This window comes from Anas platyrhynchos, chromosome 17, assembly GCF_047663525.1.
Source record: "Anas platyrhynchos isolate ZD024472 breed Pekin duck chromosome 17, IASCAAS_PekinDuck_T2T, whole genome shotgun sequence".
In the NCBI taxonomy this organism is placed as follows: domain Eukaryota; kingdom Metazoa; phylum Chordata; class Aves; order Anseriformes; family Anatidae; genus Anas; species Anas platyrhynchos.
Window position 1 is genome coordinate 632,836 of NC_092603.1, and position 15,781 is coordinate 648,616.

Genomic DNA, 15,781 nt, shown 5'->3' on the forward strand with positions numbered 1-15,781 from the left:
GTGGGGGGCACCAAAAAACGGGTGAGAAAACCTAAAACCACGCTCTCCAGGGGTTCGGGGTTTCGGGGGTACCGGTGTAGGCGTAGATGCGGGAGCCGGTCTCCACCAAAACGAAGCCGCGGGTTCGGGGTCCGGGGGGTTCTCAGGGACCCCCCCGAGGCCAGGGCGATGGCCAGGCGGGTGGGGAGAGCGCGGCATCTGCGCTTTTTTGGGGGGAAACGGGGGCGTTAATGGGGTGGGGCGAGGAAATGGGACAGGACGAGGAAACTGGGACGAGGAAATGGGGATGGGGAAATGGGGATGGGGAAATGGGATGAGTATTGGGGTGAGGCCGGGGATAAACGGGACAAGAGTTGGGGATGGGGACAAGGAAATGGGGACAAGGAAATAATGGGACGAGGAAACAGGGACGAGGAAATGGGGACGAGGAAAATAATGGGACAAGGAAATGGGGACAAGGAAATGGGATGGGAAATAGGGACAAGAAAAGGGATGGGACAAGGAAATGGGGACAGGGAAATGGGACAGAAATGGGGACGAGGAAATGGGGACGAGGAAATGGGGACGAGGAAATGGGACGGAAATGGGTACGAGGAAACGGGACCAAGGAAACGGGGACGAGGAAATGGGATGGGAGGAAATAGGGACAAGGAACAGGGACAGAAATGGGGACGAGGAAATAGGGACAAGGAAATGGGATGGGAGGAAATAGGGACAAGGAAATAGGGACAGAAATGGGGACGAGGAAAAGTGGGGAAATGGGGACGAGGAAATGGGGACGAGGAAATGGGGATGAGGAAATGGGGACAAGATTTGGGATGGGGACAAGGAAATGGGACAAGGAAAGGATGGGGATGAGGAATGGGACGAAGGGAATGGGGACTAGATTTGGGATGGGGACAAGATTTGGATGGGGACAAGGAAAGGGATTGGGGACAAGGAAATGGGGACGGGGGAAATGGGGACGGGGAATGGGACAGAAATGGGACGAGGAAATGGGATGGGAATGGGACGGGAAATGGGACAGAAATGGGATGGGAATGGGGACGAGGAAATGGGACGAGGAAATGGGACAGAAATGGGACGAGGAAATGGGGACGGGGAAATGGGACGAGGAAAATGGGACAGAAATGGGGACGGGGAATGGGAACAGAAATGGGACGAGGAAATGGGGACGAGGAAATGGGGACGAGGAAATGGGGACAGAAATGGGACGGGGAAATGGGCACGGGGAAATGGGGACAAGGAAATGGGGACGAGGAAATGGGACAGAGATTTGGGATGGGGACAAGGAAATGGGGACGAGGAAATGGGACCAGATTTGGGATGGGGACAAAGATTTGGGATGGGGACAAGGAAAGGGGAATTGGGGACGAGGAAATGGGACGGGGAAATGGGGACGGGGGAAATGGGATAAAATGGGGACGAGGAAATGGGGACGAGGAAAAGGGGATAAAATGGGACGGGGAAATGGGGACGGGAAAATGGGACGGGGAATGGGATGGGGAGGAACAGGGACAAGGAAATAGGGACGAGGAAATAGGGATAAGAAATGGGACGAGGAAATAGGGACAAGGAAATGGGACGAGGAAATGGGGATGAGGAAATAGAATGGGATGGGGACGAGGAAATGGGGAAATGGGGACGAGGAAATGGGGACAAGGAAATGGGGACAATTGGGATGGGGACAAGGAAATGGGGCCGGGATTGGGGTCGGGATCGGAATTGGGGCCGGGATCGGGATAGGGTTGGGATCGGGTTTGGGTCGGGGTCGGGATTGGGGTCGGGATTGGGGTCGGGGTCGGGATTGGGATCGGGGTCGGGATTGGGTTGGGTCGGGATTGGGGTCGGGTCAGGATTGGGATTGGGGTCAGGATTGGGGTCGGGATTGGGATCGGGTCAGGATTGGGGTCAGGATTGGGGTCGGGGCTGGGATTTGGGGTCGGGATTGGGATCGGGATCAGGGTCGGGATCGGGATCGGATTAGGGTCGGGATCGGGTCGGGGATTGGGGTCGGGATCGGGGTCGGGATCGGGTCGGGATCGGGGTCAGGGTCCCGGGCCCCTCCCCACCTTCCTCCTGGAACACGAGCCCGAACCCGCGCAGGTGCCGCAGGAAGGCTGAGCAGCGACTCGCCCACCCCTCCACCGAGAAGTCCTGGCGGCACCAGTTCCTCCACTCCTAGTTCCTCCCAGTTCCACCCACCAGCCCCACACCCCCCCGACCCCCCCAGACCCACCCAGTAAGCCCCAGCCCCCCCCCAGCTCTCCAGTTTCCCCCATTCCCCCACATCCCCCCGCTCAGACTCTCCCAAACTTCACCCTAGTCCTTCCACTCTCCAATTCTCCACCTCCTTTCCTTGACTTCCCCACTAGTTTCCATTCTCCAGTATTCTACCTCTCCACTCTCCCTATTCTCCATTCCCCTGACTTCCCAATTCTTCCATTAAATTCTCCAATTCTCCTAATTCTCCAATTCTCCCTGAGTAGCCCCCACTAATTCTCTGAATCCCCCCAACCCCCCCCAACCCCCCATCTCCCCCATTCCCCCATAGCCCCCTACTCCCCCCAACCCCCCCAAATCCCCCCAAACCCTCCTCCCAAACCCCAAACCCCCCCCAAACCCCCCCCCAAATCCTAAATCCCCCCCAAACCCCAAATCCCCCCCTAATACCCTAATTCCCCCCAAATTCCCCCCAACTCCCCCCTACTCCCCCCAACTCCCCCCATCCCCCCAACCCCCCAAACACCCCTAATCCCCCCAACCCCAACCCCCCAAACCCCCAAATCCCCCCCAGCACCCTACTCCCCCCCCTCCCCTCATTCCCCCCCTAAATCCCTCATCTCCCCCAAACCCCCCCAAATCCCCCCATCTCCCCCCAACCTCCTCCCCAAACCCCAAATCCCCCCCAAACCCCAAATCCCCCCCAAAAAAAACCCCAAATCCCCCCCAAACCTTCCCCAGCGTGGAGCAGCTGAGCCCCAAGAGGAACGCCAGGATCCCCACCAGGTCCATCCCGCGAGCCTTTAGGGGGGGGGGTCCCCAAAAAAATTAGGATCCCCCAAAAATCTAGGGGCCGAAAATAACAGGGGGGGGGCGGTTTTAGGGTCGGGGACCCCCCCTCACCTTTGGGAGCCCCGCAGCAATTGCAGGTCTAAATGACAGAGCTGGGGCGGGGTGTCAGGAGCAGGAATTGGGAAACCCGCATAGGTGAGACCCCATCCCAGCCTCCCCCCTCGCTGCGGGGGGGTCCCAAAATCAGGGGATCCCTTAAATAGGGGAGGTCCCCCCTGAACGGCCCCGGGGGTTCGGGGGTGGGGGAGGTGCCAAAACCCAGCAGGAGGCTAAAATCCCACCAAAATCCACTGAAAATCCCATTAAAACCCTATCAAAATTCCACCAAAATCCCCCAAAAATCCCAAATGCCCCCGGGACCCCCCCAATTCCCCCAAACCCCAATATCATCCAAGTTCCTCACTTACCCCAAAAATCCCACTAAAACCCCAATAACCCCCAGGACCCCCCCAACCCCCCCCAATACCCCCCCCAAGTCCCACCCCCAACCCAAAAATGCCCCCCCCATCCCCAAAATGCCCCCCAGGGCTAGCCCAATGCCCCCAACTCCCCAATACTCCCCCCAACCCCCCCATAGCCCCACCCCAACCCCCCCAATGTCCCCCCCAAAACCCCCCATCACCCCCCCCCCAACCCCTCCCAACCCCAAAAACGCCCCCCAACCCCAAAACCGCCCCCCCCCACCCCAAACAGCCCCCAAGGGCTCCCCCAATAACTCTTAAACTCCCCCAAATCCCCCCAAACCCTCCATAGTCCCCCAAAACCCCCTGTAGCCCCCCGAACCCCCCAAAATCCCATTAGACCCCCCCCAATACCCCCCCAACCCCCAAAATTCCCCCCCCACCCCAAAATTCCCCCATATAAAAATCTCCTTCGCTCTCCCCCAAGCGTCCAATTGCCCCCCCAAAATCCCCCCAAAACCCCCAAATCCCCCCCCAAACCCCCCTCAGCCCCCCCCCCAACCCAAAATGCCCCCCAAACCCCCAAAATCGCCCCCCCAACCCCCAAAAATCCCCCCCATATAAAAATTTCTCTTCTGGGGGCTTCTGAGTTCCCCCAATAACCCCCAAAATCCCTCCAAAAACCCTGTAACCCGCCCAACAAAAACCCCTAAGCCCCCCCCCTAAATCCCAAAATGCCCCCCAAATCCCAAAATGCTCCCCAACCCCCAAAATCCCCCCATATAAAAAATCCCCCCCCCTGGGCTTCCCATTTCTATACCCCCCAAAATCCCCCAAAACCCCTGTAAACCCTCCCAAAATCCCTGAGCCCCTCAAAATGCCCAAAATGCTCCAAAATCCCCAAAATCGCCCCCCTCATCCTAAATTCCCCCCCATATAAAAAATCCCCTTGGGGTCTCCCCAGTCCCCCAATCCCCCCCAAACCCTCCCCCAAATCCCCCCAGAACCCCTGTAACCCCTCCCAGAACCCCCAACCCCCCCCAAATCCCCCCAAAATGCCCCCCAGACCCCCAAATCCCCCCCACCCTAAATTCCCCCCCCCATATAAAAACATCCCCCCTTGGGTCTCCCAAACCCCCAAATGCCCCCCAAACCTCTCCAAAATCCCCCAAAACCCCTAAACCCCCCCAAAACCCCTAAACCCCTCAAATCCCCAAAATGCCCCCAAAACCCCAAAAATCCCCCCCCCAAAATGTCCCCCCACCTCTCTCTCCACCAGCCCCGCCTGCACCAGGAGCTGCGCCAGGTCCTGGCTTGACGGCGGGCTCCTGCGGCTCCATGAAGTGCAGGATCACCTGGGGGGGCCAAAAACCCCAAAACACCCCCAAAAACACCCCAAAAACACCCAACCCCCCCCCCCAAAAAACACCCCAAAACCCCCAAAAAAACACCCCAAAAACACCCCCAAAGTCCCCCAAAAACACCCCCAAATACCCCCAAAACACCCCCCAACCCCCCAAAAACACCTCCAAAAACACCCCCAAAAACACCCCCAAAGCCCCCCAACCACCCCCAACCCCCCAATTCTCCCTCATTGCCCTCTATCTCCTCAATTATCCTCTATCCCTTCAATTACCCCCATCCTTTTCAATTATCCTCTATCCCCCCAATATCCCCCCCATTCCCCCCTCATCCCCCAACCCCCCCCAACCCCCCAACCACCCCCCACCCCCCGAATCCCCCCACTGCCCCCCACACCCCCTCACTGCCCCCCCACCCTCTCAATCACCCCCCCCCACCCCCCCAATTGCCCCCCCCACATCCCCCCTCACTGCCCTCTACCCCCCCACCCCCCCACACCCCCCAATCACCCCCCCCTCTACCCCCTCAACCTCCCCCTGATCGCCCCTGACCCCCCCCATCAACCCCCTCATCCCCCCACATTTACCCCCCTAGCCCCCCCAAACCCCCCCTTACCCCCCCAAATCCCCCCCACATCCCCCAACCCCCCCACACCCCCCAATCCCCCCAACCCCCTCACCCTCCTAAATCCCCCCACTACGGCCCCCCAATCACCCCCTCATCCTCTAATCGCCCTGATCCTCTCCATCACCCCCCATCCCCCCACATTGCCCCCAATCCCCCCTTATCCCCCAAATCTCTCCAATCCCCCCACCACCCCCACCCCCCCAAATCCCCCCTTATTGCCCCCCCACCCCCCTTAATTACCCCTCCACCCCCCCAATTGCCCCCCACCCCCTCAATTACCCCCCAATTGCCCCCCTCTACCTCCCACCGCTCCTCGGCACCATCCAGGCGGGCACTGCGCGCGCGTGCCTTGTTCGGCCCCAGCCGGCTCCCCCCTTCCCACCACGCCGCCCCCCCGCCGACCCCCCAAAATTTTTTTTAGGGGGGGGGGGGCAAGGGGGAGAATCCCCCCCCCAGCCCCCGCATTCCCCGCCCCCCCCGCCCCGGTTCCAGCCTCTCTTAAGGGGGTTCTTTTGCCCCCCCCCCCAAAATCAGTGTCCAAATGGGGCGCCCCCTCTCCAAAATCGCCCGCTACCCCCAATTGCCCCCCTAACCCCCAAATTGCCCCCCTGACCCCCAATTACCCCCAATTACCCCCCATCCCCCCATCCCCCCAATTGCCCCCGAGTCCCCCCAAATCTCCCCTTATCCCCCAATCCTCCCCAATTGCCCCCCAAATCCTTCAATTGCCCCCATCCCCTCAATTGCCCCCTCAGCCCCCACCCCCAACCCCCCCAAACCTCCCTCCATGCCCCCAGTCCCCCCCAACCCCCCTCTACCCCCTTTGATCACCCGCCCCCACCCCCCCACCCGCCCCCCCCACCCCTCAATCGCCCCCACCCCCCCAACCACTCCCCAACTCCCCAACCCCCCCACCCCCCCCAACCCCCCTCCATTCTCCATCCCCCCACCCCCCCCAATCCCCCCTCACCCCCCTTTATGCCCCCCCACCCCCTAATCGCCCCCCACCCCCTAATCGCCCCCCACCCCCCCCACCCCCCCAACCCCCCCAACCACCCCAAACCCCCCACATCCCCCAAATCCCCCCCACCCCCCCAACCCCCCAACCCCCCCAAATCCCCCCCTTCCCCCAACCCCCCAAACCCCCCCACATCCCCCTCACATCCCCCCAAATGACCCCCAAATCCGCCCCACACCCCCCTAATCACCCCCCAACCCCCCAAATCCCCCCTCATCCCCCCCAAATCCCTCCCTCACCCCCCCACCCCCCCAAATCCCCCCTCATGCCCCCCCACCCCCCCCAAATCACCCCCCTCCAAAATCCACCCCCCATCCCCCAACCACCTCCCCTCATCCCCCCAAATCCCCCCCTCTCCCCCCAAACCCCCCCCTCTACCCCCAAAACCCCCCCCTCACCCCCCAAATCCCCCCCCAACCCCCCCCACGCCCCTGACCCCCCAAACTACCCCCCCCCCCCCCACCCCCCACCCCCCCCAACCACCCCCCAACCCCCCCCAAATCCCCCCCACCCCCCCAAACCCCCCCACACCCCAAATCCCCCTTTATCCCCCCTTACCCCCCCCCAAATCCCCCCAAACCCCCCCTTATGCCCCCCCACCCCCCAAATCACCCCCCCAAAATCCACCCCCCCAACCCCCTAACCACCCCCCCCAACCCCCCCAATATCCCCCCCCCAATCCCCCTTTATCCCCCTTACCCCCCTCATCCCCCCAAAACCCCCCTCACCCCCCTCATGCCCCCAACTCCTGACCACCCCCCCCACCCCCCCAACCACCCCCAAAAACTCACCCCCAGCAGCGCCACCCGCAGGTTCCGTGTTGGGAAGCGGTGCAGGGCGACCCCGGCAGCCCCCCGGCAGGGTGGGGGTGCCAGAGGCGCAGCGCCACAGCAGCTCCCTGTGGCCGCCTGTCCTGCCAGCTTGGGGCACTGAACAACTCTTGAGTATTTATAACCCCCCCTAATTCATAAGGATATTTTGTAGTATCCCCGAACCCAAATTTGTGTTGGGGTTTGCCCCCAAATCCAAGACCCCCCCAAAATCCTTAGACCCCCCCCCAAACAGATGGGGCCCCCCCCCCCAAATATTGGGACCCCCCCTAATTTTGGGACCCCCCAAATATATATATGGGACCCCCCCACCCCAGGGGGAGACCCCCCAAATGGGACACCCCCAAATATTGGGACCCCCGAATATATGGGGCCACCCTAAATATATGGGACCCCCCAAAAAATCCCACAGGGAGCCCCCAATATTGGGATGCCCCCAAATTGAGGGTACCCCCAAAATATGGGACCCCCCAAATCCCATAGGGACCCCTGAATTCCACAGGGAGCCCCCAATATTGGGGACGTCCCCAAATACCCCAAATCCCCCCAAGACCCCAAAATCCCAGGACCCCTCAAACCCCCCCCAACCCCCCCCCAACCCCCTCAAACCCCCCCCAAACCCCCCCCCAACCCCCCCCCAGCCCCCCCAAATCCCCCCCAACCCCCTCCAGCCCCCCCAAATCCCCCTCCACCCCCCCAGCCCCCCCAAACCCCCAAATCCCCCCCCAGCCCCCCAATTCCCCCCAACCCCCCCAAACCCCCCAAATCCCCCCAGGGCCCCCCAACCCCCCCAAATCCCCCCCCAGACCCCCTCAACCCCCCTCAATCCCCCCCAGGACCCCCCAAATCCCCCCCGCCCCCCCCCCAGGCCCCCCCCACGCACTTGCTGTGCTCCTTCTTCACCCAGGGCCCCCTACGGCCGCCTGCACCCCCCCAACCCCCTCAGACCCCCCCCCAACCCCCCCAATCCCCCCAAATCCCCCCCAGCCCCCCAAATCCCCCCCAATACCCCCCTCTACCCCCCCATCCCCCCCCAGTCCCCCAAGTCCCCCCCAGCCCCCCGAATTCCCCCCATTCCCCCCCAGCCCCTCAAGCCCCCCTAAATTCCCCCATTCCCCCCAGTCCCCCTCAAATCCCCCCCAGCCCCCCAAACCCCCCAAACCCCCCCAGGACCCCCCGAACCCCCCAAATCCCCCAAATCCCCCCAGCCCCCCCAAATCCCCCCAGGACCCCCCTGAGCTCCCCCACGCACCGCTGTGCTCCTTCTTCACCCAGAGCCCCACGGCCGCCTGGACCCCCCCCCCAACCCCCCAAATCCCCCCCACCCCCCCCCAACCCCCCCCCCACCCCCCCCACCCCCCCACACCCCCCCACACCCCCCCACCCCTCTATTCCTCCACCCCCCAATTCCTCTATTCCCCCCACCCCCCACCCCCCCACCCCCCACACCCCCCCACCCCCCCCACCCCCCCACCCCCCCACCCCCCCCAAACCCCCCCACCACCCCTCTATCCCCCCAAATCCTCTAAATCCCCCTAATCCCTCTAAATCTCTTAAACTCCCCCAACCTACCCCCCAAGTCCCCCCAAATCCCCCCTAAACCCCCCCCAAATCCCCCTGACCCCCCTCAAACCCCCCAGGCCCCCCCCAATCCCCCCCAAATCCCCCAGCCCCCCCCCGATCCCCCAATACCCCCTGACCCCCCCCAAACCCCCCTAAACTCCCCCAATCCCTCAAACCCCTCAAACTCCCCCAGGCACCCCCCAAACCCCCCCAATTCCCCCAATTCCCCCCAGCACCCCCAACCCCCCCCAAATCCCCCAATTCTCCCCAGGCCCCCCCCCAGCCCCTCACTTGCTGGTGCCCTCCTCCACCCCAGAGCCCCACGGCCGCTTGGGCAGGGCTGCTCCAGGAAGAGCATCCGCATCACCCCCGCCTGCGCCAGCCCCGGCAGCTCCCTGCGGACCCCCGCAAGCGTCAGGGGGGGGCACAACACCGGCAGCCCCCCTTAAGAAAAACCCGCCCCTGAAACCCTTAATGCAAAGTTTTAGGTTTTGGGGAAAAAAACCAGGTTTTATTTTTTTATTCTATTCCATTTTTTCCATTTTTTTTGATTCCATTCCATTCCATTCCATTCGGGTTGATTCCATTCCGTTCCATTCCTTTCTATTTCTTGCATTTTTTCCATTCTATTCCATTCCATTCCGTTCCATTCTGTTCCGTTCCATTTTGTGTCTCCATTCCATTCCATTCCATTCCATTCCATTTTTCCATTTCATTACATTCCATTCCATTCCATTCCATTCCATTCCATTCCATTCCATTTTTTCCATTCCATTCCATTCCATTCCATTTCGTTTCGTTCTATTCCATTCCCTCCATTCCACTTCCACTCCGGATTTCTTCTATTTCTTTTCTTTTCTCTCCATTCCATTCCATTCCATTCCATTCCATTCCATTCCATTTTTTCCCATTCCATTCGATTCCACTCGTGTTTCTTTCCATTCCACACCATTCCATTTCTTTGCATTCCATTCCAATTCTTTCCATTCCATTCTATTCCGTTTCCACTGCATTCCATTCCATTCTGGCCATTCCATTTGCGATTTCAATCTTTTTCATCATCATTTCAATTACTTTCATTATTTTTATTTTTCTATTTTTAAAAGTTTTATTTTTTATTTTTTTTATTTTTTCTGTTTTTTTATTTTTTTTAGGGGTTTTTTTATTTATTTATTTTTGATGGGGGGAATATTATTCAAGACGGCCAGGCAGGTGGCGGGTGTCCGTACAGGCGGTCCAGGACGGGGGGCTGAGCCCCCGCAGGAACTCGTGGAGGTCTGCACTGCAGCTGCTCCTGCAGCCGGGCCGCTTCATCCTCGCGGCCCCCAAAAAAAAAAAAAAAAAAAAAAAAAATTGGGGGTGACCTAGGGGAGAAAAGATAGTGTCAGGGGGGTCCAACCCCCCATCACCCCAGCCCCCCCTTATCGCCCCCAGCACCCCCTTCAACACCCCCATACCCCCCCCAAATCCCCCCCAAGGCCTCAGATGCCCCTTTAATACCCCCCCATTACCCCAAATCCCCCCTACACCCCCAGCCCCCCTTTAATGCCCTGAGCCCCCCATTTGCCCCTGCCACCTCCCTCCACCCCCAACCCCCCCATCACCCCCAGACCCCCCCCAACCCCCAAAACCCCCACCACCCCCAAAGGCTCCAGATGCCCCCCCAGGCCCCCAACTACCCCCAGCCCCCCCCTCACCACCCCCAGACCCCCCTTTACCCCCAAGACCCCCCCACCGCCCCCATAACCCCCACCACCCCACCCCCAAACTCCTCTCAGGCCCCTCCCCATCCAGCAGCCTCCCCACCAGAGCCCCCAGGCCCCCAGCCTCCTCTTTGCCCCCAGAACCCCCCAAACCCCCCAATCCTCCAGACCCCCTCAAGCCCCCAAATCCTCTAGGCCCCCATTACCCCAGAGCCCCCCGCCCCCCCAGCCCCCCGATGCCCCCATAACCCCACCCCAGCCCCCCACCACCCCCAGCCCCCACCCCCCCAGGGCCCCCCATCACCCCAGACCCCCCTCTTTACCCCCTTATTGCCCCCATACCCCCCAAACCCCCCCCAACCCCCAATCCCCCAGGCCCCCCCCCAATCCCCCAGCCCCCCTCAACCCCCCACCCCCCGACGCCCCAGCCCCCCCTTCCCCCTCCCCCCCCTCCTCTCTCACCCCCCCCTCCCCTCACCTCGGCGCGCGCGCCCCGGCCGGCCGCCAGGCCCCGCCCCTTCGTGGCCACGCCTATCCCCAAGCCACGCCGAGCCCCAAGCCGCGCCCCATTGGCTGGGAGAGAGGGGTGTGGCTGTGTCACGCGCCCTCAGCTTCCGGTCACGCGACTTCTCGGTGGCCCCGATCATGGCGGCGCCCATGGCGCCCCTGGCCCCGCGGGTGGCCGGGGTCTGGCTCGGCGGCTGCTGCTGCTCGGCGCCGGTCTTCCGCTTTCGGCGTCGGTGCTGTTCCGGTTCCGGGTGGCGATGATCCTGTTCGTCGTCCGAGCAGGCCCGGCTCCGCGGGCGGCAGCACCGGGAGGAGGCGGCGGGAGGCCAGGAGGGAGCGGGAGGAGAGGGGGCCGTGGGGAGCAGGTGGGGGGCGCTGGGGGGGCACTGGGAGGGACTGGGGAGGGACTGGGAGGGGACTGGGAGGGACTGGGGGCACTGGGAGGGGATTGGGGGCACTGGGAGGGACTGGGGAGGCACTGGGAGGGATTGGGGGGCACTGGGAGGGGATTGGGGGGCACTGGGAGGGGATTGGGGGCACTGGGAGGGACTGGGAGGGACTGGGAGGGATTGGGGGGGTCTGGGAGGGGATTGGGGTGGGACTGGAGGGATTAGGGGGCACTGGGAGGGACTGGAGGGACTTGGAGGGGACTGGGAGGGACTGGAGGGGATTGGGAGGGATTGGGAGGGATTGGGGGCACTGGGAGGGATTGGGGGGACTGGGAGGGGATTGGGAGGGGCTCTGAGCCATTGGGAGGGACTGGGAGGGGTATTGGGGGCACTGGGAGGGACTGGAGGGACTTGGGGGCACTTGGAGGGTACTGGGAGGGGATTGGGAGGGACTGGGAGGGACTGGGAGGGATCTGGGAGGGACTGGGAGGGATCGGGGAGGGACTGGGGAGGGACTGGGGGGGACTGGGGAGGGGATTGGGGGGGCTGGGGAGGGACTGGGAGGGGATGGGGGAGGGGATTGGGGAGGGATCGGGGGGAGTAGAGGGGTTGGGGGGGCACTGGGAGGGACTGGGAGGGACTGGGGAGACTGGGAGGGATTGGGAGGGACTGGGAGGGGATTGGAGGGACTGGGAGGGATTGAAGGGGCACTGGGGGGGACTGGGAGGGATTGGGGGGGTCTGGAGGGGATCGGGAGGGACTGGAGGGGATTGGGGGCACTGGGAGGGGATCGGGGGACTGGAGGGGACTGGGGGGCACTGGGAGGGACTGGGGGGCACTGGAGGGGATTGGGGGGCACTGGGTGGGGATTGGGGGGCACTGGGAGGGACTGGGGGCAGTGGAGGGGACTGGGAGGGGATTAGGGGAGGACTGGGAGGGGATTGGGGGGCACTGGGGGGCACTGGGAGGGGATTGGGGGCACTGGGAGGGACTGGGAGGGATTGGGGGGATTGGGGGCACTGGGACGGGATTGGGGGGATTGGAGGGGACTGGGGGGACTGGGAGGGACTGGGCGGGGACTGGGAGGGGTCTGGGAGAACTGGAAGGGACTGGGGGGCACTGGGAGTAACTGGGGGAACTGGGGACACTAGGAGAAGCTGGGAGGGGCACTGGGAGCGACTGGGGGGTACTGGGAGTGACTGGGAGGAACTGGGGGGACACTGGGAGCAATGGGAGGGTACTGGGAGGAACTGGAGGACACTGGGAGCAACTGGGACAACCTGGTGAGCGTCTGGGACGCAATTTGGGGAAACATTGGGGGGCCCAGTTGGAGTTGGGAGCAGGATTGCTGGTCCCTTACTGTTGATGGTTCTACTGGTTGATGGCCTCCATACTGGCTTGCTCATCCTAGTTTGTAGTGGTTTATCTGTTTTAAATGGTTTCTACTGGTGATACTGGTTTTAAACTGGCTCATACTGGTTTTTAGTGGCTCATAGTATCATACTGGTTTATACTGGTCCTCACCTGGCCATACTGGGCCATACTGGTTTTACTGGCTTGGTTCATAGTATTTGTACTGTGCTTACTGTTTTAAACAGTCTTGTACTGGTTACTGTTTTTACTGGTCTATACTGGTTTATACTGGTCTACTGGCTCACAGTACTGGTCTACTGGTCTATACTGGTCTGTATGGCCTTATGCTTGGTTCTGCACTGGTCCATATCCTGGTTTCTATTGGTTTGGCTCATATGAGTTCATACTGACCTTTACTGTTTTTTTAATGGGGTCAATCTGGTTCTACGTTTTCTTTTACTGGTGATACTGGTTTCTTCCACTGGTTTATACGGTCTACACTGGTTTACTGGTTCTTTGTTGATTTCTACTGGTCTATTGAAATTTTATACCTAGGTTGATACCTGGTTTTTACTGGTTCTGGTTGATACTAGTTCATAGTGATCTTGACCATTTTTTAACAGTTTTTACTGGTTTATACTGTTTTTTACTGGTCTATACTGGTTGTACTGGTTTCTACTGATTTTTACTGGTTTATACTGGTCTTACTGGTCTTGACTGGTTTTCAGCCACTCCCCGTCCCCCAAAGCCTGGCGCCCCAAACCGGTGGTGGAAGATGAGCAACCCCCTGTAACCGACGGCAAAGGGTGAGCAAAGAAAACGAACCCCAAAACCGGGGGGAACGCCCCCAAAATTGGCGGTATCGACCCCAAAAAAGGGTTGTGGGGACCCTGTGGTGACCCCAAAATTTTTTGGCCAGCCACGGGCCCTGCCCCTCCCCAGCCCCCGCCACGTGGAAGGCCGCCTGGGGGGCCTGGTGGGAACGGAGCCGCCTCCCACCCCCCCCCGCCACCCCAAAATTGGGGGGAAACCCCGAAAATGAGACCCCAAAGGGGGAAACCCCAAAAAGGAGACCCCAAAAGGGACCCCAAAAGGGGGCGGGTGCTGAGCCTGGTGCTGCCCCTGAATGTTACCGGGCGGCTCCACGTGGGGTCACGCCCGGGGGTGGCGCTGCAGGACGCCCTGGTGAGAGGTGGTTAGTTTTTGGGGTGAAAAAGGGGACTTTGGGGTTTTGGGGTTTGGGGGTGAAGGGGGGAAATGGGGGGTAATGGGGTTTTGGGGGGTTTGGGGGTGAAGGGAGGGGAATTTGGGTTCTGGGAGGGTTGGGGGGTTTGGGGTTCTGGGGATTTGGGGTTTTTGGGGGTGAAAAGAGGGATTTTGGGGTTTTGGGGTTTGGGGGTGAAGGGGGGGAAATGGGGGATAATGGGGGTTTTGGGGGGTTTGGGGTGAAAAGGGAGGGAATTGGGGTTCTGGGAGGGTTGGGGGTTTGGGGGTTCTGGGGGGATTTGGGTTTTTGGGTGGAAAAAGGGGATTTTGGGGTTTGGGGGTTCCCTTGGGGAGGGTAAAAAAGGGGTTTGGAGGTGGTTTTGGGGTGAAAAGGGGGGGTTTGGGGTGGTTCCCAGGTGGAAGGGGAGGGAATTCTGTTTTGGGGGTTCTGGGGTCTGGTTTTGGGGTGAAAAAGGGGGATTTGGGGGTTCTGGGGTTGGGGTGGAGGGGGGAAGGGGGGTGAATGGGGGGGATGGGGGGATTTGGGGGGTTTTGGGGTGAAAAGGGGGGTTTGGGGGAAGGGGAGGGAATTGGGTTCTGGGAGGGTTGGGGGGATCTGGGGTTTTGGGGGAAAGGGGGTTTGGGGGTTTTTGGGGTGAAAAGGGGTTTGGGGTTTGGGGTGGATGGGGGGGGATGGGGGGTTTGGGGGGTTTTGGGGGGTTTTGGGGTGAAAAGGGGGTTTGGGGGGAAAGGGGAGGGAATTTGGGGTCCTGGGGAGGGTTGGGGGGATTTGGGGTTTTTGGGGTGAAAAGGGGATTTGGGGGGTTTTGGGGTTTGGGGGAGTTTGGGGGGCTGAAAAGGGGGGGTTGGGGTGGTTTTGGGGCGGAAGGGTTTGGGGAGCTGGGAGTTTTGGGGGAAGGGGAGGGGAATTTGGGGTTCTGGGGGGATTTGGGGTTCTGGGGGTCTTGGTTTCTGGGTGAAAAGGGGGATTCTGGGGTTTTAGGGGTTTGGGGTGGATGGGGGGAAAGGAGGGAATGGGGGGTTTTGGGGTGAAGGGGTTTGGGGGAAGAGGAAGGAATTGGGGGTTTGGGGAGGTTGGCAGGGGTTTGGGGTTCTGGGGGGATTTGGGGTTTTGGGGTGAAAAGGGGGATTTGGGGTTTTTGGGGTTTGGGGCGAAGGGGGGGTTTGGGGCTGCTTTGGGGTGAAAATGGGGGTTTGGGGTGGAAGGGAGGGAATTTGGGGTTCTGGGAGGGTTGGGGGGTTGGGGTTCTGGGGGATTTGGGTTTTTTTGGGGTGAAAAGGGGATTTGGGGTTTGGGGTTTGGGGGGAAGGGGGTAAAAAAGGGTTTGGAGTGGTTTTGGGGTGAAAAGGGGGGTTTGGGGTGGGGTTTAGGGTGGAAGGGTAGGACTGGTTTTGGGGGGTCTGGGGGATTTTGGGGGTTTTGGGGCTAAAAAAGGGGATTTTGGGGTTTTGGGGTTTGGGGTGGATGGGGGGAAAAGGGGGTGAAGTGGGGGGTTTTGGGGGTTTTGGGGTGAAAAAAGGGGGTTTGGGGGGAAGGGGAGGAATTTTGGTTTTGGGGGGGTTTGGGGTTTTGGGGTGAAAAAAAGGGGTTTTTGGGGAAAAAAGGGGGGTTTGGGGTTTTTGGGGGATTTTTGGGGGGGGTTATGTTTTTGGGGAGGGGGTTTGGGATTTTTTGGGGGGGGATTTGTTTTTTGGGGGGTTTTGGAGGGAGTTTGTTTTTTTGGGG